This window comes from Ips typographus, linkage group LG3 (genome assembly GCF_016097725.1).
Source record: "Ips typographus isolate SLU linkage group LG3, UJ_Ityp_2.0, whole genome shotgun sequence".
Taxonomy (NCBI): Eukaryota; Metazoa; Arthropoda; class Insecta; order Coleoptera; family Curculionidae; genus Ips; species Ips typographus.
Window position 1 is genome coordinate 11,076,173 of NC_138424.1, and position 25,844 is coordinate 11,102,016.

At 33.1% G+C, this 25,844-nt stretch overlaps 1 non-coding gene across 1 annotated transcript; it reads left to right on the forward strand.

Annotated features, from left to right (window-relative positions):
* Nucleotides 1–7,360: 7,360 nt before the first annotated feature.
* Nucleotides 7,361–7,433, forward strand: TRNAV-AAC (transfer RNA valine (anticodon AAC)). Its single transcript has one exon. It is a non-coding gene; the product is annotated as a tRNA-Val (tRNA).
* Nucleotides 7,434–25,844: the final 18,411 nt, after the last annotated feature.

Below are 25,844 nucleotides of genomic sequence, written 5' to 3' on the forward strand. Positions count from 1 at the left end.
TATAGCATTTTGCGTAAAGTTTTAAACTGTTTCTTTTTTTTTTGCGATATGGATGGCAAATGTGAAATGCTAATATAGTATACTTCAATAAGATATACTTTAATAAGAAAACCGAGAGTAATATTAAAGTGACTTAATAAGTTCAGAAAGTGTTTAGTCTTTTTTGGAGTATCATGAATGTTATGATGATATACAGGGTGTCCCTGAAAGGTGCGGAAAAATTGCTACCACAAATTCTCGAAGTTAAAGTTCAATCCAAAAGTCGATGATTTCGTAGATACAGGGTGTCAAAAGTTTCATTTCGCATTAGTATTACCGAAATATTTTTTTTCACAAAATTCGGCTAAGAGGGGATTTGTAGTGTTAGAAACTCAAATCCACTCTCATTTCCCTTGTAAAATGTAGGGGGCACCACCTTCGACACCTTGTACACATTTAGAACCAAATAACTTGTTTGAGTAACTTTGTACGTCTTTTATCTAAAAAATGTATACGTGGTAAGAGTTGATTTGGGCAGTCGTTTTTTGGGCAGATATCTGGATTTAACGTCCAGAAGATGAATCAAGGAAATGTATTCAAACTGGAATTGACGTTTTGAAAAATGATGAAGAAATGCTACAGAGAATTAAATTTAATTTTTTAAAACGTATTAATCTTTGTAGACACGAAAATTAAAGTAAGCTGTAGTGATAGTGAAAGTGATAGCATTTTTGTAATTAGATTGTTTCAATTTTTGTTTTGTTAAAAAATATACCATGATAGGTATCATTTTTACTAGATAATAAAATGTACACCACATTTAATGCTTTTTTTTACTTTTTAGTGAAAACTTTATCTGTTTAATGATTTATTTTAATTAAACACCTACGCTTCAAATTGTGTTAAATTTTTTTCAATAATAATTTTGACCTGCCCATCGTGAAGTACATTTTGTAAATCCAGATATCTCAAAAATGGCTGCCCAAATCAATTCTTACCTTTTTTAGGTAAAAGATGTTGGAGAATCTTTATTAAAAATAAAAAATGAAATACAGGGTTACTCAAAAAAGTTATTGGGTTTTAAATGTGTACAAGGTGTCGCAGGTGGCGCCTTCTACATTTTACAATTGAAATGAGGGAAGATTTTAATTTTTCACACCACAAAACCCCTCTTAGCCAAATTTTCTGACAATACATCAATTATTAAAAAAAATATGTCTATTATTTCCTTCCTATCAATTTTGACCAATCGCTATCAAGAATTAGTATAACAAATGTAAATTTTAAGTGGAAAAATCACTTGTCAACAACTGTCAACTTAGCTGTCAGCAGTTTTTCCGGAAAAAAAATCGAAAAAATTGCACACTCCTCACAACAACATAAAGAATAGTGTTACCCTTTCTAGCTTGAAAGTTATTGTTCTTATTAATTATTGTTCTTATTGTTTTAATTAAAATAAAATGTTTATTTAACTCAGGAAATAATCTTACCAAATATCCCTCGTGTATCTAATTTTTCCTGTGTATCTAAATATCCCTCGTGTATCTAATTTTTCCTGTGGAAAAATTGGAATACTCGTTTCTAAGTAATTGGTTTTAACAAAAAGCATGAGCGAGAGTGGTTTTAAAAATCATCCGAGTCGAAGACGAGATATTAAAACAAATTACTTAGAAACTCGTTTTTCCGAATTTTTCCGGAAAAATTAAATGCACTAGGGATATTACCCCCGAAAAAACTAAAACCAAATTGAACTTTTGACACTCTGTATCTCCAAAATTATCGACTTTTGAACTGAAGTTGGGTTATATTGTCATATATAAGCCTCAAGAATTTTTGGTAGCATTTTTTCCGCACCTTTCAGGGACACACTGTATATTTTTTTAAAAATACTTTCTAAATAAATTCTATTTAGACTCGGAATAGCCTCAACATCTTATTCATTTTGTAGCTACATTTTTTGATACTTTTAGAAAATTTATTGCACGATATTTGGCCTTTAAAGATCCATTAATCTCAATTTCCCAATATTTCAGGCTAGGAACCAGATTTTTACTGGTTTCTATTTGGATGTCATTTGGTTACTTTTTTTCATAAAAAAAGATGTGTCATGGTGGGAAAACTAGCCTCCTAGCGGCGAAGGATTCAACTAAATTAACAATATTTTGGTTGATTCTTATTACCAAAGGAATGCTCTTTTCAACGTTTCCAAATTTCTTAAAATCGGTCAAATCGCTAAGAAGAAGCAGCAGGTTATTGCAAAAAAAATTGAGCACCCCCACCATCTTTGTTTTTAAAATAACTGAAATTTTTGTTTTACCAAAATGATAGATAAACTGATGCTTTTTAAAAATGTGAGAAAACACTTTTTAGTTTGTTATGATAGTTTCAAGCCAAGTTGAAGTTGGTTCAGACTGTGACAATGAAGATGGAAAAAATTACAGTCTGAATTAAACTCAGCTAAAAGTCCGACGGTACATATGGCGGTTCAACTAATATGAATAAACATTAACAACATGAGATTTGATTGACTGATTTTATGATATGACAGTAAGATTAATTGTCAAATAGTTTTTTGATTAATACTGACAACTTAATAATAAAAACAGACAAACACAAAACAGACTGTTAGCACTGTTAAGAGTAACATTTTGGAAGGATTATTTTTGCATGATTTTGTTCCTTTCTTTCCAGATGATGATATAGTCAAATTTTTACCCTTTGAGAATGACGTCATGCAGGTGAAAAAACACGCATGTCTGGAATTAGATCACAAATTTTAACCTACAAATGCTTTGAAAAATCAGTGATCATGAGAGTTTCAGGTGACATCTGGAAACTGTTTCATTTCGTACTCGAAAAAAAGCAGCACATTTAGAATTAGCATTTGGGCCTTCTCATTGTAGCGCAGCATTTTTATAGCTTTGATATTCGTTTAAATCAAAGTGACAGTAAATGTCAACGTTTTTAATTTGACAGGACGACAAAATTAACAACGTGCCTTTTTTGCTAAAATTGTTTATTTCATATGTTTGATATGCGATAAACAAAGATGTAAAAAGATGACGTCATTCTCAAAAGGTAAAAATCCAACTATATATTATTTCTTTATTATCCAAAAAGGCGTTTGTAAGAATCATTTACTGCATGTGACACAACCGTTATTTTAAAAACTTTTCTGCACAATATCTTATTTATACATGCAAGTTTGTACAGTAATTATTATTTTCCAAACTAACAGATAGAGTCAGATTAGGCTAGATACGAGGTCTCTTTCTCTCTATCTCTCTATTTTTTAAGGTTTCAGTACACTTATAACTGTATTTACTAACCTGTAATTTAGTCATTTTACGCTGGTATATTTTAATAATATTGTCTAGTAGTAAACTAAAATTTTCTAATTAAGAGGTTTTCAAACTCCACTTTTCCTACCAGAAGAGTTAAAATTCTCGATCATATTTCATACAAAAATCATGTATTTTAAAGCCTCATCATAACACTCCTAAATAACTTTTTTTTCTTCTTTTGACCCATACAGTCTAATTTAATAGACGTTATAAATCTTGGAAGTTAAAAAGTAGCAATATGTCTAATTAGATGTAACGGATTAATCAGATAATCATTCATCCACCACAAAAATTTGAAAACCCTATTAAAACTGTAAAATTGCACACAGAACCAAATTCTATATAGGGTGTTGTGGTGCACAGAGCGCACAAATTACCACCGGGTTGACAGCTAAATTGTATTTAAATCGGGCATAACCGTCCGTGACGTGATGCATTAGTTCCGTCCATTCAAGACCTTTTTGGTACCCAGGCACCGCGCCTCTTTCGCGTCATATTGCGATGGTACCACGTTGGGTGCGTGATCCTGTCTTATAACAGTTACAGCCATCAGTTTTATTGATACTTTATGAAACGACCAGTGCTACAAATTTAATATGGAAGCTACTGTGCAATGAATTAATGCCCGTAACAGTCTCCGATATATTCGCTTAATCCTCTCCATTATTAATTAGCAAAATTTAGTGAATCATTTAACTTACTTCAATGGAATTATTTACACCAATTTAGCAGGCAACTGCATTTCAAACCATAGAAACCCCTAGAGGATAATCGTACGCTTTAATAGTTAAAAAGTAGAGTAAAAACTTTAAAGTTTCTATGCACCCCACACTAGTCGAATATAATAGGAAACTTTGCACATTTAGGTAAATTGAAGTTGCATGTCTTGCGGTATCACTGAACCGCGAGATATTTATATGCAGTATAAAGTACATTGACAGGTAGTAGTGGTTGAACTTTTGAGAAAACTTTTTGATTAATAATTGCAGAAAAACTTTGAAACGGACACGGTAATTCCACATAATTCAAATCGCGAAGTTGGTACTGAAATAGTAAATTATTGAGGGCTGAGTTAGCTATCCAGTTGGTGGCATCCATAATGGAAATACAGTGACGGCGATCACTCTATAGTGAACGTTGATGCATTTTTTATACAAATCGTGTTGCAAACAACGGGAATTTCTGTTGTGCATGACGTGGTAAACGTATGATATACGTAATTGTGACAATTTTCTGTTTGTTTTGTTGCGTTTGAGCATGAAGGTGGATGTAGGTTCCAGTCGATAAGACGACTAAATTAACTAGTCTGTCAAACGAGTGTTAGTAAATTATATAAAATTTACTTTACAGGATTGTCAGTTTACTAAATTAGAGCAAAAAATGTCCAAAAAAACTGGACAGTTAGATTGTTTTTTATATTTATTTATGTAATTAATTTGCGTAGTTTCAGAAACCATTTTGAAACGCATTTTCACAAAATCTGGCTAACCATTAAAATAATTTTCTATCAATATTTTCAAAATAAAATACTGAAAAATAAAGACTGAATAAAACGCTGATTTGATTTGTTATTTATTGTTTTAGAAATTTTGGTTTATCACTAATAAAATGAATGAAGTAGAACTTTTCTGTCAAAGTGATTCTTGTACCAAATAAGTTCCAATCTCATAACTTTATCATGAACAAGTAGTCTTTTTTAAAAAATAGCATTTTCAGCTTTTTGTCACTGCGAATCTGAAGATAGTATTATTTAAACGATTTGTAATTTACATTTAAAAACTGACAGTTGTCAAAATAACTGTCATAAAACTCGCGAAACTATAAGACAACTGTGTGAAACTGTAATTCTTGCAAATTCTAGGCAAGTTTTGACAGTTTTGACATTAGTGGCAGATGTCGTGGTTTTTAGAGGATAATTTAGCTTGGCACTCTTGACAGTCACGTGATCACTGTCAAAATAACTGTCACAGAAACACGTTTTGTATCGAATACTACAAGAAAACTTTTCTAAACCCTCAATTTTGCAACTATTGAGCACAGTTTTACTGTCAGAGATCAAATTGCTCGTCAAACACACTTAAAGTGAGAAAATTACTGTTGAGAGCACATTTTTGGAGTCTCATTAAATTTCCTATCGAATAACATAAAAAAAACTGATAGAGTCAGGGAGAAAAGCGGTGTCCAAGTTTGAACTACCACTAACACAGTTTGAAAAGACAGTCAGAGACAAACTCGTTGGTAAAGCCCACTTGGAGTAAGAAAATTACTGGTTTAAGCACATTTGTGGAATCCCCATTCAATTTCCTATCCAATAACCTAAAAAACACTACCAAAGTTGGTACAGTCAGGGAGAAAAGCGGTGTCAAAATTTGAACTGCCAGAAACACAGTTTGAAAGGACGGTCAGGGACAAAATCGACTGTAAAACCCACTTGGAGTGAGAAATTGACTGTTTTAACCACAATTTTGGAATCCTTATTAAATTTCCTATTCAATAACCTGAGAACCACTATACAATTTGGTACAGTCAGGGAAAAAAGCGGTGTCAAAGTTTGAACTGCCAGAAACACAGTTTGAAAGGACGGTCAGGGACAAAATCGACTGTAAAACCCACTTGGAGTGAGAAATTGACTGTTTTAACCACAATTTTGGAATCCTTATTAAATTTCCTATTCAATAACCTGAGAACCACTATACAATTTGGTACAGTCAGGGAAAAAAGCGGTGTCAAAGTTTGAACTGCCAGAAACACAGTTTGAAAGGACGGTCAGGGACAAAATCGACTGTAAAACCCACTTGGAGTGAGAAATTGACTGTTTTAACCACAATTTTGGAATCCTTATTAAATTTCCTATTCAATAACCTGAGAACCACTATATAATTTGGTACAGTCAGGAAAAAAAGCGGTGTCAAAGTTTGAACTGCCAGAAACACAGTTTGAAAGAACAATCAGAGACAAAATAGCTAGTAAAACCCACTTGGAACGAGAAATTGATGGTTTTAAGCACATTTGTGGAATCCCCTTTCAATTTCCTATCCAATAACCTAAAAAACACTATAAAATTTGGTACAGTCAAGGAAAAAAGCGGTGTCAAAGTTTGAAGAACTACCAGAAACACAGTTTGAAAGAACAATCAGAGACAAAATCGCTAGTAAAACCCACTTGTAGTGAGAAAATGACTGTTTTAAGCACATTTTTAGAATTCTCATTAAATTTCCTATCCAATAACATGAAAAAGAACTACAAAATTTGGTACAGTCAGGGAGAAAAGCGGTGTCAAAGTTTGAACTGCCAGAAACACAGTTTGAAAAGACAGTCAGAGACAAACTCGTTGGTAAAGCCCACTTGGAGTAAGAAAATTACTGGTTTAAGCACATTTGTGGAATCCCCATTCAATTTCCTATCCAATATCCTAAAAAACACTACCAAAGTTGGTACAGTCAGGGAGAAAAGGGGTGTCAAAGTTTGAAGAACTACCAGAAACACAGTTTGAAAGAACAATGAGAGGCAAAATCGCTAGTAAAACTCACTTGGAGTGAGAAATTGACTGTTTTAACCACAATTTTGGAGTCCTTATTAAATTTCCTATCCAATAACCTAAAAAACACTAATAAAAGTTGGTACAGTCAGGGAGAAAAGCGGTGTCAAAGTTTGAACTGCCAGAAACACAGTTTGAAAGGACGGTCAGGGACAAAATCGACTGTAGAACCCACTTGAAGTGAGAAATTGACTGTTTTAACCACAATTTTGGAATCCTTATTAAATTTCCAATCCAATAACCTGAAAAACACTACAAAATTTGGTACAGCCAGTGAGAAAAACTTGAAAAATATTTTTGAACTCATACTTATTTCTATTCCAAATTGTAATATTTCTGTAGGCTGTACGAGTAGAAAAAAATAATTTTTGGGTAATTCGATAACAGTTTAAAAAACGGAGAAGTAGGCAGTTGCCACTAACTGGCGGCACATAAGTGTGGTATATGAATATAGTGTATCTTCCGTTCTTATACCGGGATAATATATCTGTACGTAAGTGTTTCCGTGGTGTAGTGGTTATCACATCCGCCTAACACGCGGAAGGTCCCCGGTTCGATCCCGGGCGGAAACAAACTTTTTTATTTATTTTTCAGTAAATTTGTATATAAGTATTAACTAAAAACGGTATTAATTTAATAGAAGTGCATAAGCTTAATAAATTTAAATAATTTTTGTGAAACTATCGAAATTGTTGCTGTTTTTCCAACATGTATCATGTTTTATAACTGGAATTTAGTAGAAAAATTAAAGAGCCATTTTAATGGGCGCGAACACATAAGAATTAAGATTTTATAACTGTCATTCTGTCAAATGCCAAAGGTACATTTTGAACCACTCAGTACCCTTCGAATATTTGACATTAATAAAGGAAATGGTGTGTTTGCACTATACAAACCACTATTTTATATTACTACGGATTGGTTATTATAACTAAAATTCGATAGCTGTTAAAATTGATTTACTCGAAACTAAAACAAAGCGGTTTACGGGAAAAATTGGGAGAGGAGAAAGTGTTTGGAAAAGAAGACACACTTGCACTGTTCTTCACTCGTTACTTTTCCAAACCAGAAAATGTAAAAGTTGCCAAAATTATTTACGAAAACGGTGCCACCGATGCCATGAACTACTGGTTCGCTCTTACTTATCCCAGCTAAAACTCTTACAAATGAAAAAAGACACCAAGATGGTACTAATTGTACTAGCAACTATGCAACAGATATTTTAGTTCACTACTGAACACTTTTTTTGTTGGAAATCGAAAAGGACCAAGAGAAGTTGCAATAGAATCGGATTTATAACACCTACTTCAAAGGAGGCCAAATGGGAATTTTTGTTCTCTTCCGTTCGCTACAAGTATTTGGACAAAATGCCTCCCTTTCAAATTGATGTGGCTTCAAAACTGTACCAAATTTGCGTGGACAGTTACCAAGCTAAAGGAGAAAATAGAGAAAATCCTGAAGCTGATGCGGTGTTGAGAACTTGCAGGCCCTGTTGTGCAGTAAAGTTGTACCGAAACAAGTTATTGTAAAGGTGAGTGTTTTGTTGTTTTGTATTATTATTACAGATGGCTAAAAGTAGAAGAATTTACTTACTTTTTTCTCTAAATATTATCTTCAAAAATACGTTTTGGAAAATTTGTATACATGTAAGTATATTACACTTAACAACAAACGAATTCCTCTATAAATTTAGTTTCTTAGGGTTTCAACACTTTTTAGTGTCTATACCACCTAAACTAACTAAAAATGCTTTAAACTAAAGAAACATAAAATTTTAAAAATCAGTGAAACAAAATGATGAGACTTTTCCAAATGTATTCAGTAAAAGCTTTATATTTTAGGATGATATAATAAAAAGAAAGATGCTTTGAAATTCTATTTATATATTTGTTGCTTTTTATTTGACTTCCTACATAATTTTGTATGCAGGTAAACGGATTTCATGCTGTAAACGAAAATTTAAGAGGAGCTGAGCCTTAAACTCTTACAGTTTCCATGAGCTGTTCTGAATGTCTGTTATATTTTGCCAAGGTAAATCCTCGTTATTGTTGCTTAATGCTCACTTAAGGATAATTATTAACTCTGCAGGATCGTTTTACCCTACCAGAAGAATGGAAGTTCCTGATAGCAAATGTGCAACGACGGATTTTGAAACTGTCTAAAAAAGACAATTTGAATTGCATTTGTTTCTTCCATAAGAAGATTCTTAAAGGTATTTTTTTAACAATTTTATTTAGAAAAAACTGACTTTTTGATTGGAAATGAGATATTTTGACGCACGCCGCTTTGACCGTCACTCCCGACCAATTGAAATCAATTTTCCCGCAGCTATGCAGCCAATCAACTTCCACTGATTTCTGCAACTTGATCAAAAAATGTGATGCTTTGCAAGAAGGAAAATTAACTCCAGACGATTCGGCACTATTGAACGAAATTCAAAATTATGAATGTGCAAAAGCAACCAAAGAGCCAACGAGATCAATAAAATGCTGACCAACAAGACAACAATTACTAAACACCCTGAGTTTGTAAGTTCAGCGAGTTGTGATTAACTATACCAAAGAGTTTAAAGGAAATGGAGATTACAGATACGTTAGGATAGTAAAAGCTTAAATCTATTGGGCACTCGAGCAATTTAGAATTAAGCAAAATGCATTATTTAGGTAACTCCAACTGGTTCTTCCTTTTTGTTAGGTAATTTAGAGAAGGTTATTTTTTAAATACTCGCAACCTTATTACCATTATCGAATCGTATCCATCGACTCATCGAATTTTCCGCTGGGTTTTCGACTTTTTTATTTTTGTTCTAGCTTCAGTTTATATTACACTTTACCGATTTTATTAACAATTTACTATAACTTGAATAAAGCATTAATTTATTATCAAACCGCTGTTTGATTGTTATCATAATATTGTCGCCTAAGTAAAGCGCGTAAGATGTTTGCCACCTTAAATTTCATAATCACCTCATATTGATGCTTTAGCTAGAATGAAGTGGTCAAAAGTCCATTTGATGGAACAGGAAGAAATTCTGTAACTTTAAAGCAATATCTTTCTATAGAGGGTGTTACAAACTCGATGCATTACTGCAGAAATGTAATCTTGTAGGGAATGAAATTTGCTACAATTTTATTAACACTTTCTGATATATTCTTAAATAGCTACGCTCACTTGAAAAAGGGCACTTTGGTACATTCTGTCACTTTCTGTCCTGCAATTCCTTAAGGAGGACTTTTAGGACAAAACACCTAAATGCAATCTTGCAATCTACAATTTTCTTTAGTAACACTTTATTATCCATCTTTGTCAAGCTCATTGATTTCTAGTGGTTTCTTCTAATTGTGTCTGTTAAACTCGATGTGATTTGACTAATTTTTAGTATAAAAATTGAGCAAGTCAAATTTACACTGGTTGGTGTGTCGGTTATTCCTGCTCAAAGGCGAACGGTAATTCCTTAGACATTAAATGTACCGGTTTCCAGTTTACCCACACTTTGGCTGAATAAATCCGAGCCAATAAAAATCTTAATGACTACAGGAATTACCTTGTGCGCGGAAACTCGGCGTTTGTCTGAATTTATTTAAAACACAACTAATTGCTAAGCGAAGTAGCCTTTTGATATTCGCCGCCTCGTGTAGCGGACCAGATGGTTCTGGGCAAGATTTACTGGCCGCTTGGACTGTCACGTGTTCACGAACTGAATTAAAATAATAATATTTAAATAACGCATCATCATGGAACATACGTAACTGAAATTCACGTTAAAATAGCAGTTTTACGTCGATCGACAGCGAATAAATCGCGGACAACGAACAAAGCAAGGCCAAAACAACATTGTAATCTAATGGACATCAAGCACAATAAATCGTATTGCTGGTCTTGCTTATATGTACCTCAAATTGCCCCTTAGATTTATGGAAAAGGTCGTCTATGGTCATAGAAACGCTACGGATGACGAGTTGACCTAGGCTAAGGTGCAATATTAATATACCCAGATTGCAATCTTTTACAAAATTATTCATTCGATTGGTCTTTTATACCGTACAACATGAGGAAAATAGTAAGTCTATACAACGAAACAGGATAATTGACCGCAGTTGCATAATTTCTAATGACTAATTTGTTTTGACCTGGTTCACGTTATACTGAACCAGAGGTCAGCTCTTACTAAAGATTAATCAAATGACATTCATAACTTATGTATATGCAGCAAATGTTCACATAGAGAATATTCCAGTTATACAGGCCGTCACAAATCAGGCTCTCGAAAACGGTAAGAGCTACAGAGTTGGTTAAATTAATGGCAAAACTGCGCAATTAAAAGTTTAATAATGTGCTGCTTTAAAATTTAAAACATTTCGATTTATTCCGGAGATATCCGAAGAAATTCGAATTTTTAAAAATTAAGTACTTTTTTTTTGTTGATTTACTTGATACTATAGTTGACGTATCAATTGATATGATTTAAGTCTTGCAATTATGCGTAAATAACAAATTTTATGTTTCCATTGCTGATAAAAATAATTCAGATATCTGACACTTTGTCATTTCAACTCTGTTTCTACCAGAACATGCCAATGTCATATTCGTACGTAACGTTTCTGTTTTTGGTAATCATCATGAACTTCTTTTTAATACGATTTTATTGAGTATGGATAAATGGGTAAATTACTGGTAAAGTTTTAAAAAATATAAATGGTAAAATTTTACTTTACCAGGAAAATTTGACCTGTAAATTACGAATACTGTGTTTCTGGCAATTCAAATTTTGACACAGCTTTTCCCCTTAACTGTACCAAATCTTGTAGTGTTTTTTAAGTTATTAGATAGCAAATTTAATAAGGATTCAAAAAATGTGCTTAAAACAGTCATTTTCTCACTCCACGTGGGTTTTACCAGCGATTTTGTCCCTGACAGTTGTTTCAAACTGTGTTTCTGGCAGTTCAATTTTGACACCACTTTTCTCTCTGACTGTAGAAAATTTTGCAGTGTTTTTTCAGGTTATTGGATAGGTAATTTAATGAGGATTTCAAAAATGTGCTTAAAACGGTAAATTTCTTGTTCCAAGTGGGTTTTACAAGCGATTTTGTCTCTGACAGTTCTGTCAAACTGTGTTTCTGTCAGTTCAAACTTTGAACTGGTTTTGTCTCTGACTGTACAAAATTTTTCTAGTGTTTTTTCAGGTTATTGGATAGGTAATTTGATGAGGATTTCAAAAATGTGCTTAAACCAGTAATTTTCTTGTTCCAAGTGGGTTTTACAGTCGATTTTGTTTCTGACTGTCCTTTCAAACTGTGTTTCTGTCAGTTCAAACTTTGAACTGCTTTTGTTTCTGACTGTACAAAATTTTGTAGTGTTTTTTCAGGTTATTGGATAGGTAATTTAATAAAGATTTCAAAAATATGCTTAAAACAGTATTTTTCTTGCTCCAAGTGGGTTTTACAGTCGATTTTGTGTCTGACTGTCCTTTCAAACTGTGTTTCTGGCAGTTCAAACTTTGACATTGCTTTTCTCCCTGACTGTACTAATTTTTTAGTGCTTCTCAGGTTATTTGATAGGAAATTTAATGAGGACTTCAAAAATGTGCTTAAAACAAGCATTTCTCACTCAAAATGGGTTTTACACGCAATTTTGTTGCTGAAAGTCCTTTCAAACTGTGTTTCTGTCAGTCCAATTTTTGACACCGCTTTTCACTCTGATTGTACCAAATTTTGTGGTGTTTTTTCAGGTCATTGGATAGGAAATCAAATGAGGATTCCAAAAATGTGCTTAAAACAGGCATTTCTCACTCCAAGTGGTTTTTACAGGCGATTTTGTCCCTGACAGTTTTTTCAAACTGTGTTTCTGGTAGTTTAACTTTGACACCGCTTTTCACTCTGATTGTACCACATTTTGTGGTTTTTTTTTAGGTCATTTGTTAGGAAATCTATTGAAGATTCCAAAAATGTACTTAAAACAGTAATTTTCTTGCTCCAAGTGGGTTTTACAGTCGATTTTATCTCTGACTGTCCTTTGAAACTGTGTTTCTGTCAGTTCAAACTTTGACACCGCTTTTCACTGTCACTGTACCAAATTTTGTGGTGTTTTTTCAGGTCATTGGATAGGAAATCGAATGAGGATTCCAAAAATGTGCTTAAAACAGGCATTTCTTACTCCAAGTGGGTTTTACAGACTATTTTGTCCCTGACAGTTTTTTCAAACTGTGTTTGTGGCAGTTTAACTTTGACACCGCTTTTCACTCTGACTGTACCACATTTTGTGGGGTTTTTTTCAGGTTATTTGATAGGAAATCTAATGAAGATTTCAAAAATGTACTTAAAAAGTAATTTTCTTGCTCCAATTGGGTTTTACAGTCGATTTTGTCTCTGACTGTCCTTTCAAACTGTGTTTCTGTCAGTTCAAACTTTAACACCGCTTTTCACTCTGACTGTACCAAATTTTGTGGTGTTTTTTTCAGGTTATTGGATAGGAAATTTATTAAGGATTCTAAAAATGTGCTTAAAACAGTCACTTTCTCACTTCAACTGGGTTTGACAAATAATTTTTGTCTTTGACTGTCAGACTGTGCTCAAAAGTTGCAAAAATCAGGGTTTAGAAAAGTTTTCTTGCTGTATTTGATACTAAACATGTTTCTGAGAATTATGACAGTTATTTTGACACTGGTCACGACTGTCTAGCTAAATTATTCTCCAAAAACCACGTAATATCTGTCACTAATCAAAACTGTCAAAAATTGCGAAAATTACAGTTTAACCCGTTCGTGTCTCCATGTATTGTTTCTTGTGATGGCTTTCCATTTTGCCAGTTAGACTAGATATAAGATCCACGTATCTTGTAGGCGACCTTCCTCTTGATCTTTTGCCAAAGACTGTCCCCTCCAAAATGAGTTTCTCAAGACCATTTCTTTTAACCACAAGACCAAAGAATTTAGGTATCTTCTCCGCTACCACAATGCTTTTAATCTCTTATTAATTCTGAGTTGGTCCAGAAGTTTGGTTTGGTTCTTTTCTCAGTCCAGGACATTCTTATTCTGCGCCAGAAAAACATTTTGAAAGGATCAATCTTCTGGTTATTACTCCTTTTTACAGTCTAGCATTCTCCCATATAGGAAGGCCGAAAAAAATCAAGCTTCTGACCAATATCACTTTGGTGTAATAACTTTTCCATACTTTGATCTTGTTTTCTTTCGCTCCATCTCCACTCTGCATCCTCCCTTGCTCGGAATTGTCGCACCAATAAGAAAGAGTCAACTGTCTCGATGTTGTTTGTCCCTTTTACTTCAGGTTTGTTATTATTTTGAAGATTAATTATGATTATTTTGGTATTCTTTTTGGTCATTTGCAGGCCTACTTTGTTGCTTATTTCTTCGACTTTTCGTATAAGATTGAACAGTTTTTCTTCCGATACACCGATTAGGATCATCGGCGTGGCGCAAGTTGCAGATTTTGATGCCGTCAACATGAAAATAGAGTACATCTGACAAATCTGAAGACTAGAAAAAACGTATTATGAGTAACATATTTGGCAACACCTTTCTAAACCAAACCAACATAAAAATAAAGAGCCAGAAAAACAAAAATTTCATCATTTTTAATCACCATAAATTCGTTTAACGATCTCCCAGAACCGTGTAAATTTTAAACCTGACCCCCTAAAATGGGTAGTAAACGACCCCCTAAGGTCCCAACCACGGGGGTTCATTCTTTGCCTGTCACCGACAAAACACTGTTAGAGGTTCAGCTCAGTACCATCCATCATGCGATATCTTCGATGCGGATCTGGTACTCCTCTGATTTCAGGTGCATGGTGTAAATTTAAAATATGTAGATGTGACTTTGTGTGTATTTTTCTCAGTCGGTGCTTTGCATAATTTCTTTCAGTTTTTAAGGCGAAATTGTTGTTGTCGAAACGCTTTTTTTCATGGCAATCGATTAATTTCAAATGAAACGGACCGTGACGTTCAAACACCCTGGATTTGAATAAACTCCGGTTAAATGCCGCGGATACAGCGTTAATTACTCGTTGCCCCTCTAGGCGAGTAATTATTATTAATTGTGAATTGACACTAATTAAATTTAAAAGCCAGTTTTGTCACGCAATTTTTTTGTTGTTTTCCTGTTTAGGTGAAGTGCAGCTATAATCCAATTACCCAGTGCAAATAATTATTACAAACACAATTATCCATAGTTGATAAAAATGTGGTGGTTACAAAAATTTCTAAAGTTTCAATTGCAAATCTTTCGAATTTTTAATTGCATTATTTACATTTTAGTTATTGGTTTAAAATAAAATCTTCTGCTTCAAACTAATTTAGACTTAAAAGGAAATAGAGACACATTTTTTCTGTATTATGATACTAAGTGAAAAGTTCTCAATATAATAATTATAAGGGTAACTTATTTTTTTTGTAAAATAGCTGCTACAAATTATATTAGTGACACTTGGTGTTCCAATAACGATATAAATTTCGAACTATCTCTTGATTTTATCTGATTTTTGAACACTCTGAGTATGATCATTGAGAAAAATCTTAATACTGCCTATAATTGGTTAATCAAATTTTTGTCGTTTTTACTTTTTAAAAGAAAATTTTCTACAGTTTAACGATTCATAACTAGATTATTTTGACAGTTAAATCTGTCAACATTTTGCAATGTACTATTTAGGTTAGTGGATAGCCCTAACGTAGCCCATCACGTGACCTAACAATCTACAGGGTGACCCGTTTGAACTAACCGAATTATGTTGCTTCGAACACTTTTTTTAAAAATTCTTGAATAAGTTAAAGGCAGTTTATTCTTCAAATATCTCGAAAACTGTCAACATTTTGTAATGCACTATTTAGGTCAATGGATAGTCTCAACCTAACTCTATCACGTGATCTAATAATATATACCAGGTGTCCCATTTAAAGTAATCGAGTTATGTTTTGCTTTGAACAAAAATTCGAATTGAGTCGTCAATAGTACAGGGTGGACTAACTACAAGAAAATGAAAACTTTAAGAGATAGAAGAAAACTGATATCCTAGTCTCGATGTCTTTTTTTGAGATGTTGAGTGCTGTATTCAATTTTTTTTTGTTTTTTTCTTGATTTGTCAAAAAAAAAAACGATTTTTGTTGATTTAAAAAAAAACATTTTAATTACGTGTTTTTATATTGTAGCTAAATATAACTGTTACATTATTAAGACACTTTTTCGTATTTCACATGGCGTAGGCGTAGGTGACATTTTTATGAACTCTATGTTTTTTGAGTTATCACATAAAGTTTTTTTTTTAGTATAACAGTATAACATTTCCTTACGTCATTAAAAAAACATTTTTTTCTATTTAAAATGAACTATAACAAGAAGGGTTTCATATTGAAGAAAATGCTTAATTTTTGTCTTAGGCCACTAATCAAATAAACTATATACAGTGTTTCCCGCTTTTCATGAGTAAACTTTGATATCTCAGTTAATAATAATGTGATTTTCTTTAAATTATAATGGGTATTGTATGTCACAAAAGTTAAGTATTTGGTATAGTAAACATTTGTATTTACTAAGGAATGAAAGGGATTGATTTTTCGAAAAAAAAAAAAAGATATTAGGGTAAATTTTAGTTAACTTTTTGTACCAGAATTAGAATCAGCATTCCCAATAACACCTTTATCCATATTTTAAATTTTTATAACGTAACCGTAATAAATAACCTAATTAGTAATTTAACTCTCACAAATAAATCAAAATTTGTAAAGTAGACTGAATTTTGTTTATGCTAAAATCAGCTATTGAGATTTTAAAAATTTTATTAAAATTATTGAAGGGGTTTTTAGGAATGCTGATTTTAAATCTGGTAGAAAATGTAAGTAAAATTGACCCTAATATATTTTTTCCGAAAAATCAATCCCTCTCCAACACTGCACGCCAATGCTAAATAAAAATGTTTACTATGCTAAATACTTCATTTTTCTGACATACAATCACCACCATAATTCAAAGAAACTTGCATTATTATTTACTGAGATATCAAGCTGTACTGAAAAGCGTGACACACTGTATAATATGATAATGTAACCGTTATATTTAACAACAATTCAAAATAACGAACGTAAAATGGTTTTTTAAAATCGACAAAAATCGGTTTTTTGACTTAACTAATGTCAAAAAAAAAGACATCGAGACTAGGATATTAGTTTTCTCCTATCTCTTATAGTTTTCGAGATCTCCTGTAGAAAATAAATTTGCCCACCCTGTACAATAATGGAGATTTTTACCATACTTAGCTATTGATGGAAAAATCTGAGAAACGACTGAAAAGCCAAAACTGTGAAGTACTGGAAAATTTACCTTTTCCCATCTACAAACAAGGTACAATCCACATAATACCACAAGTATCACTAATAAAACATATTTTTGAAAGTTATGTGACATATGAATATTCGTTTTCTGTCAGTAATAATTTGCCTAATTACTTGTAATAAGGGGAGACAAAGCTGAGAAAACATTGCATCATACAGGGTGTCCTTGTACAGAATTCCCAAGTTGAAAAATTTCATTTTTTTTTAAATAGAACTCCCTGTATTTAAGCACTCTTCAACTTTATTTAAAATATCCTTAGACAATTTTATTCAAAATTATTTTTTGTGTGCACAATTTATAAAGCTTGTTTTTACCAGTTTGAGGTCGTTTAAAGCCTTAATATACCAACCACCCTTAGTATCAAAATTAAATAGAGATAACACTAGATAAAAATGTCTATTACCCGAAAACCCCCCGAGACAAATTGATATCGACCAAAATCCGGGATTATGGAAAGACCCGAAGGGGGCGCAGCGATAGGCCCCGAGATATCGGTTACTGCAGCTTAAATCATCCCCCAAGCTTCAGATCCGATCGGCCGATAAGCTTTAAGGGCAACTTTGATGGGTCAATGCCATGTCCATTCAACGAATGACTCAAACTTTAGCAAATGAGAGTAAAATCCCACAAGAAAGGTGTAAGAGAGGAAGCCCTAAATAATCAACCACTAGCCCTACAATAATTGAGCACCTATGAGTGAAGGTACCAACATAATTAACATTAGGTGATTGTCAGTACCGGAACCAGTCTTAATTATAATTATTTATACTGTCTCCTTTATCATACAACTACCCCAAACACCCACTCAAAAGCTTTGCAAGAGTGGTGGAGAAGTATTTCAGTTTTCTGTTTATGTCTCATTTTTTTGTCTAATTAATTGTTTGGTATGTTTGTATATTTTAATTGTGTAGTCCGCACCTGAATCGACCGATACGACACTTCACAGTTGTCGCAAAAAGTGATCGTCTAATTAATACCAACCGGTATAAACATTCCCTACCGGGTAACAAACACACCTCATCTACTTTGAGAACACGTTTAATAACCCTCATGTCTGGGTCGGCGCTAATGGTTCAGTTACATTAAATTATAACAGTTTTTTTTACAATTTCAGGTGTGGTTGATGCTTTAATCCTTGATAGGGGTGCAAACCTGCTGACCATCTAAGGATGATTTTTTTTGTTATATTCTTGGAAAAATAGTAGCGTTTTTGAAACGAGTGAGTGTTGAAACTGTAATAGATTTTTTACATTGTTTTTTAATTTTTGAGCCATTTGAGAGTTATTGCCAATCATATTACCTTCTTTATATCAAAAATTATAAATGATTTATTGGCTGTTTTTTAACCAACAAGTATCAATAATCACTTCACTACAAGCTAATTCGGCTTACAGTCCATTCGGCATAGAATTAATTAGGGTACTTGTGTATTCGAAGATTCTTTATATTTTTTTTTAAACAATTTTTTCAGCTTTTTTTATCCTAAAACTATTATACCTATATTTTCACAATGCTTTTCCAAACCAAATACAATACAAATTCGATGTATTAGCATTGCTATCTCAGAAACTATAGTTGATAGAGCTTTAGTTCAATGGAGGCAAAGTTGCGCAATTGCAAAAATTTTTGAATTTCTCTCTCCATTGAATTTGTAACACCCTGTATACCAACCTTTTTAAAACGCTTTTGGAAAATTATATCATTTAAATGTTGGCAACACTACCTACAACCAGTCAACTTGTATACTAGGACATCATATTGCCTATCTACAACTTTATTTTAAGGATTTTTCTTCCATATTCTAGATTTAGAACCAAATAGCAACCAATTAATTTAAGATAATAAGATTGCTTCCTTATAAGCTGCAAGTTTTATGCATTTACATAAAGTCCGCTTTTCATCTAATCTCAACGAAGCAATATTACTTACGGAATTTTGCGGATACTCTTTCATCCGTGCCTCTTGTGTAACTGATTAACTAAACACGCAGAATTTGAATTAATTAGCTTTTATATTTATCGCAAGCTCAGAGACATGTCTTGTAAGCCAGATTGGTAAAATTAAACTGAGATAATACCATCGAGGTATAGAATTGGTTTATTTTGTGCTGCTGGTTAGTTGACTTTCTGAGTACTGAGTAAAAATGATCAATTAATTGTCACATAAATGTATTTAATGGTACTGGCGGTTCTTCTTTATGATTGTAGAGAGAAAAGTCTCGTCCTTTTGTATCCACTGACCCAGCTTTTTGTCGTACCTAATATAGAAAGAAACACAGTTAAAAGATGAGTCAAGACTAATCTAACCTATCATTTAGAATTTTGATCGGGCCAGAACCATTCTGCGGTCTTGGAAAAGCATATGTCCAGGAAGTACTTAATAAAGCTGAAGAAGAACTGAGAGCAACGCACTGGCAAAGACTTCCAGGACTGAGGCAGGTCAAAGATCTCCTCGGCAATTTTAACCGAGCAAGATCGAAGACACTTACCTCAGCAAAATTAGTCCCAAGGCATTAACGGGGTTTCTTGTCGACTCAGAGAACACCTAAGTATGCTAGGCCTAGGAGAGGACCTGCAGGTTTTGCGGAGAAGAACCAGAAACACCCAACCATATCTTGCTGGAGTGTTATGCTGTACGCCACAGAAGATTAAACATACTGGGATTACCCCAGCTGGCTGTGGAAGAAATACCTCGAACAGACCCACTCAAGATCCTGAAATTCCTAAAGGAACTAAATCTTGAGGGGCTGCTGTGAACAAGGAAACCTTGAGATAGCAGAAGGAGATGGGGTACAATAGATCTAATCAGGTCACAGTACATCTGTCACCATCCACACCTACCATTACCATTACCATCATTTAGAAAAAAACACTTCTTAAATTTCTGAGTTTTGACAAGTTATGTGACTGATGAAAATCTTCCCAATTACCTGGCAGTCGAAAATTTCCTCTGAAGAAAGAGAGCAATGTCAATTACATAATTCCGTATAGTTTGATAGTGTTCAGTAGTACTATTTGTGGGGGTCTTTTCTTTATTATAAGGTCGTGTTTCAATGATTTTTTTGCTGTTAATCTTCAAATATTTTGTTGGAGAACACTGAATTTACTGCAGGTAACAGTATGAAAGTATATAGGATGACAATCTTTCCGGTATTTTCAGACTGCTTTTCCACAACTTTTTTGTAACAAAAAGACACCGGTAAATTTAATTTTTAATTAGAAGTTAGGATAATCTCATAACAAATTTAGCCTACAATCTACTAGTTATCATGATGATGATCATAGAATTATTGAAGATTAGTATTTCTAGCTGATTGTATTTCTAGAGATACTGTTAGATACTGTGACATTGACTTTAGTAGGATGATGATATGTTTGCTGTACAGTTGCTGTCAAATCGTACTATACTTCTGCTTCGACCTAAAATTGCCTTTCTTCATTTATCAATTCTTTATCTATATTTTTGCAGTAAATAAAGTAAAATCTAAACTGTAGGATTTACTGAAAAGTCATAATTTTCATGTTCCAAGAAACTTAATAAAAGTCTTCGAGTTTACACGCTTTCAAATATTAGCTTTTTCAACTCATAAACCTATAAAACTTACTTAAAATGGTTTAGAACTGCATTGCTTTTGAGTATGTTAACACTTTCACGTCACCTCTGTCAGAAGTCCTGCTCATGGATCTCTAAAAAACATTTAATGTGACAATTTTGACTGATTGTACCAGTTTTTATAAAGTTTTGTCATTTTGTAGTTTCATGGAAGAGATTTTCTTAGTTTTCAAATTTATGACAGATTGATATGAAACAGATACACGTCATGGGGTCATCTTTGACAGTTTCCAGGTTTATGACAGATTGAAATGATCCAAATAGTCTGTATATTGCTAAATAGATTTGTTGTTTTAATTGATAAGTTGAAGAGAGGTTTTAAACAAACATTTTCTAAATATCCCAATGTGGTTTCAATTCCCCAGAGGTGAGATATTTTCCGCAGATCTGGCAAGACTGGTTGCATAAGACGAAGTAGTGGAAATTGTAAAACTGGTGAGGTTTTGTTTCACAATCCTCTGATCGGTTTCGCCGTATTACGTCTTATCAGAGAGGTTTGATAACCAAAGAACCAAACCTTCATTCCAATATAGTCAACTGGATGCCAGAAATTATAGTTGTTGTGCAACATCTGGTGATATCTGTAGTTAGTTAGAAAGTACTAATGGCGTTCCCAAATCTAGGAACAGCCCCTTAATGCCGCATCATTTAGTAATCACCGATCTGATTCGTTAAAAATGGTGAGGTTTTGTTTATGAATCCCAATCATCCTCAATCATCACATCTGTACTCAACTCTCACAGAGTTGCAGAACAACTAAGAAGTAGTGTCTTATACCACAGAAATAAAACTTGTGAAATACATATTTTTCTACTCTAGTCACATTTTCACTAACTGTCAATCAATATTGTCCTTCTTTTCTAAATTGTCGAAAAAACAGTTTGATCATCTCTGGATATCTTCAAAACTCTTATTGGAATCAGAATTTTAGAACTATTGCATTCAATGTTCTTGAGAAAATATGGGACAAAAGTGAAAAGTATACTAATCAGGCATATCATTTAGCTTAAATACAAATTAGATAACATTTAAGATATTCTGCAAAAATTATGTCAAATATTATTTCGAGTTACTAACTTATAATTAACAAAACAAATTCAAATCAATTCCAAATTGTAAATGCGGTGTTGACAAATTGTGTTTACACTCATTCAAACAGTTTTGATGTTGTTACTGCTCATTTTTCTCTCAACTGCAATACTTACAGCAAATCTTGGTAAGTATTCAAAAAAGAAATTCTGTCTTATATCTGTTTTGTTATGTCTTACCACTGCCAAGTGGATATTTAACACTTCCAAAAATTGGATGTTAATCAATCTTCTTTATAGCAAGAACATACTCAATGCTGGGTTACGAATAAATTAGTTGACCAATTAATTGAAGTTAGTAAATTAAATTAGGTAAATTGCTTATCAAAACTCTTCTTTGCACTCACTTTTAGCTACTTCTTCAATTTATTCTTAACTTAAATCATTAAACTTGATAATAATTTATCATCTAATTAAGCCAACGATACAGGGTATTAAAACTAGGCAATTTACACCAACTACCACCAATAAAACTTTTTTTTGTTGGTCGATCCTACCCTCATTCCAAGACAGGGCAATAATATTTACTTTTATAGTTCCATTAACATAAAATAGCGGTTGATACAGTGCGATTGTGGCTAAAAGCGCAGGTGATTACCGGTGCAATTCCGACTCTTAATTAGCTACCGTGTCAATTACAGTGAAACTTCGGTCGGAGTTAATGAATTGCTAAAATGTAGTGTTAGATGGACGGAAGTTTAATATGGAAGAATGTCGACCGTCATAAGAACGATGATTTATGAATAAAACGCTTGAGAAACCATGTAGTAGAATGTAACATACCGTCAGTCATGAGGGACAGGAATAAGGGATTCATTATGCTTAGGAATCAGTTAGAAATGATAAAAAAATGTTTTTTGTATAGAGTGTTTGTAAATTTTTCATGTCACAACATTGTTGCTTCTATGATGTTTTGCCCGCCATTATAACCTCACTCTTCACTTTGACTTTTGTTTCTTGTTGATTTGCTTTGTTATTTACTTTTTTAAGGTGATATGAATTATCCTAATCAGAAAGATTAGCTAACAATGAAAAGTTGCTATTAATTCAAATAAACACTGAGATGTTATTGCAAATAAGAGAACCGACAGCAGAACAGCAGAGTAATTCCAAGCTTTGAAGAATATTGCCACTGAGATGCAGAATGTCTGAAGAGAGCATATGAAAATAAAAGAAAACTGCTTAGAAAATCTGTAGCTAAACAGCTACAAAATCAGCTAAGATAACTGTCTGACCTAGTAACTCAAATCCGCAAAGTCAGCTTGCTAAGAATATGAACATGGACAAAACTCAAGACTTTGATATATTGGAAGATTTGTTTTTGATAATGATCTAAGATCAGATCAGGACTGTACGGAATTTTTTTTTAGTTTAAACAATAAACTAATAGATAATTTTTCAAGGAAATCAAATCTAGAAACAAAGGTAAAGCATTTTTTGATGAATGATACTAGCAAAGTTTACCACACCATTGACCATCGCCGTGAATCAGCCTGTATAATGAATATACAGCGTGGAAATCCATATAATCAATAATTTCCAATATTCAAATATGCGAATATACCAATCCTTATAATCCATATCAAGATCGTCATTTACTCTGTTATTTTAACCCATAATCAACACTCTTTAATAATATTTACCACCCAATGCATGAATTTCTTTTTCTTCTTCTTCCTCTTACCTACTTAGGCTAGTTAAGTCCTGTATTTTCATCAATGATTAGCCAGGAGCAGTTGGGATGTTGAAGACCAGCTTTCCTACCATCTTTAGGTAGTCGTCCAGGAGGTCAAGATGTATTTGGTTTTTTCTCTTTCGCAATCTTTGCCAGCCGATCATCCGGCATTTTGTTCACGTGGTCTCTCCATTCTCTTCTTCGGTTTCTCGCCCATCTCATTAAATTGGATTGGATATCACATATTTCCTTTATTTCTTCGATTCTCTTCCGATCAAATAGCGTATGTCCTGTTATTGATCTTAGTGTTCGCTTTCTGTTGTTCTTATAGAAGTTTTTAGTTTTTGTGTTCTCCGCTCTAGTTTCTATAGCGTGTATGTCATAACCCGAACATGAATTTCTATTATAAAGAAAACTCAAAGAATAAGACCAAGTTCAGTAGAAGTAAATTATGTTTACAGAATGATGCAAGTCGAAAATTAGTTTAGGTTATTGGTCGTCGTTATTGGTGCAACCCCATAAAAGAAGAAGGGTTGGAAAGAGAGAAGAAAATGAGTTAAATCTAGACGATATAAATCAAATTAAAAGAAAGGGAATAGAAGAACAAGAAGGAGAGAAGAAACGAAAAAAGGTGTTACAACTAGAGAATATGATTTTTGCGCTAAAATTTGTGTTTTAAAAAGGGGAGAACTTCTGGAAGAATATAATGTAACTTGATAGATATAGAAATAGAAAGTGGAACAAGACAGATTTACAGGAAAAAATCAAAGTAAGATAACAATAAAATTTCTTTTCTTATTCCTTACATATTTTCCTTATTTTTATCACATTGACAGGACTACTAGATTTAACCTCAGTTTCTGTATGTTAAGCTTTCAAATGCTGGCCGCTTTAATACTGGTAAAATTTTACCATCTAGATACTAACCATCATTAATTTCTAGTTTTCTAGTCAGAAAAGTCATTTTATCTACTCCTAGCATGGTAATCATTCATTACATAGCTCATTTTGAGTTACGTAATGAGCGATTTTACCGCACTAGTGCGATAATAATCGATTTTATCGCACTAGTGCGATAAAACAACTTTAAATGAAAATTTCTGCTGTAATTGTTTATTGAATTTAAACATAACTTTGATAAAACCATGAACAGACCTATCTTAAATAATAACTATATTTTACTTTTTATAAATATTAAAAGTGAAATGAATTCCTGAATTAGAAAGTTCTTGGATCGAATTTAAACAAAAAAAAAAAAAAAAAAAGGCTGGATGAACTATAGGTTGCTGCCAAGGTTTCAAAGTACACGAGTAACACTTTTTCTTGAAAGGGACTCTTTATGTTCTTGGTCTCGCACCAGGTGACAAAACGTTGATACATTTTTTCATATTTCTCCTTTGACTTGGCAGGCAACAAGCCAGATACCACGTTTGCGGCAGCTTCTTCAATATCTGACGGAAGTTCTTCAGACATGTTCATAACGAAATGCACTTTTAAAAATTTGTGACTGACACTGTTAAATTGTCGCTTAAGTGATATGTGGAAACAAATGGCCACCATAGCAACAACACCAAAACAGTACAGCGTAGATGACAAGATTTAAGGGTAACAAATAACTACCCGTAGCAAGCATATACGAAACGTTCCTAAATAGTTCACATTGCACAAAATATGAATTTTTTTCTTACTGTACGCTGCTTCTGATGGTCGTAGATAAAATGTTGTACATCACCCGTGGGGTATGGCAAGTTAACGTACTCGTGTGATCACCACAACTCGGTCTACAACCTCGTCGTGGCAACACTCCCATTCGTGACTATAAAAATGCTCATACCCCACTAGTAATGTAAATAACTATTACCTAACAAGTGCAGAAAGTGGTACTTTATTACAAGTATAGCATACAATATTTAGATAGAACAGTAAGGTACAATATTTTTGTTAATTGTATTCTTAAATCAGGAATTAAATACACAGTTATTGTTTTTCGATTTAAATGTATATTTTTGAACATCAGTGCGAAAAAGTAACTTTACCGCACTTAGTGCGTTTTATAAAGAGTAATTTAGTAGTAGTAGTAGTATTTTACGACTTTTTTGAACTTACCTGATTTTTGAGTCCTCATATTTACAAAATGTGTTGCCAACAATGTTAATGTCAAGCAGATCTTTTAAGGGGTTTTTGCACCAACGTACTTAAGCCAAGCTTAAGTTAAGCGTAGACTGTGACTTTTTTCACTTTTTCTGTCACATTCAAAACCAAACT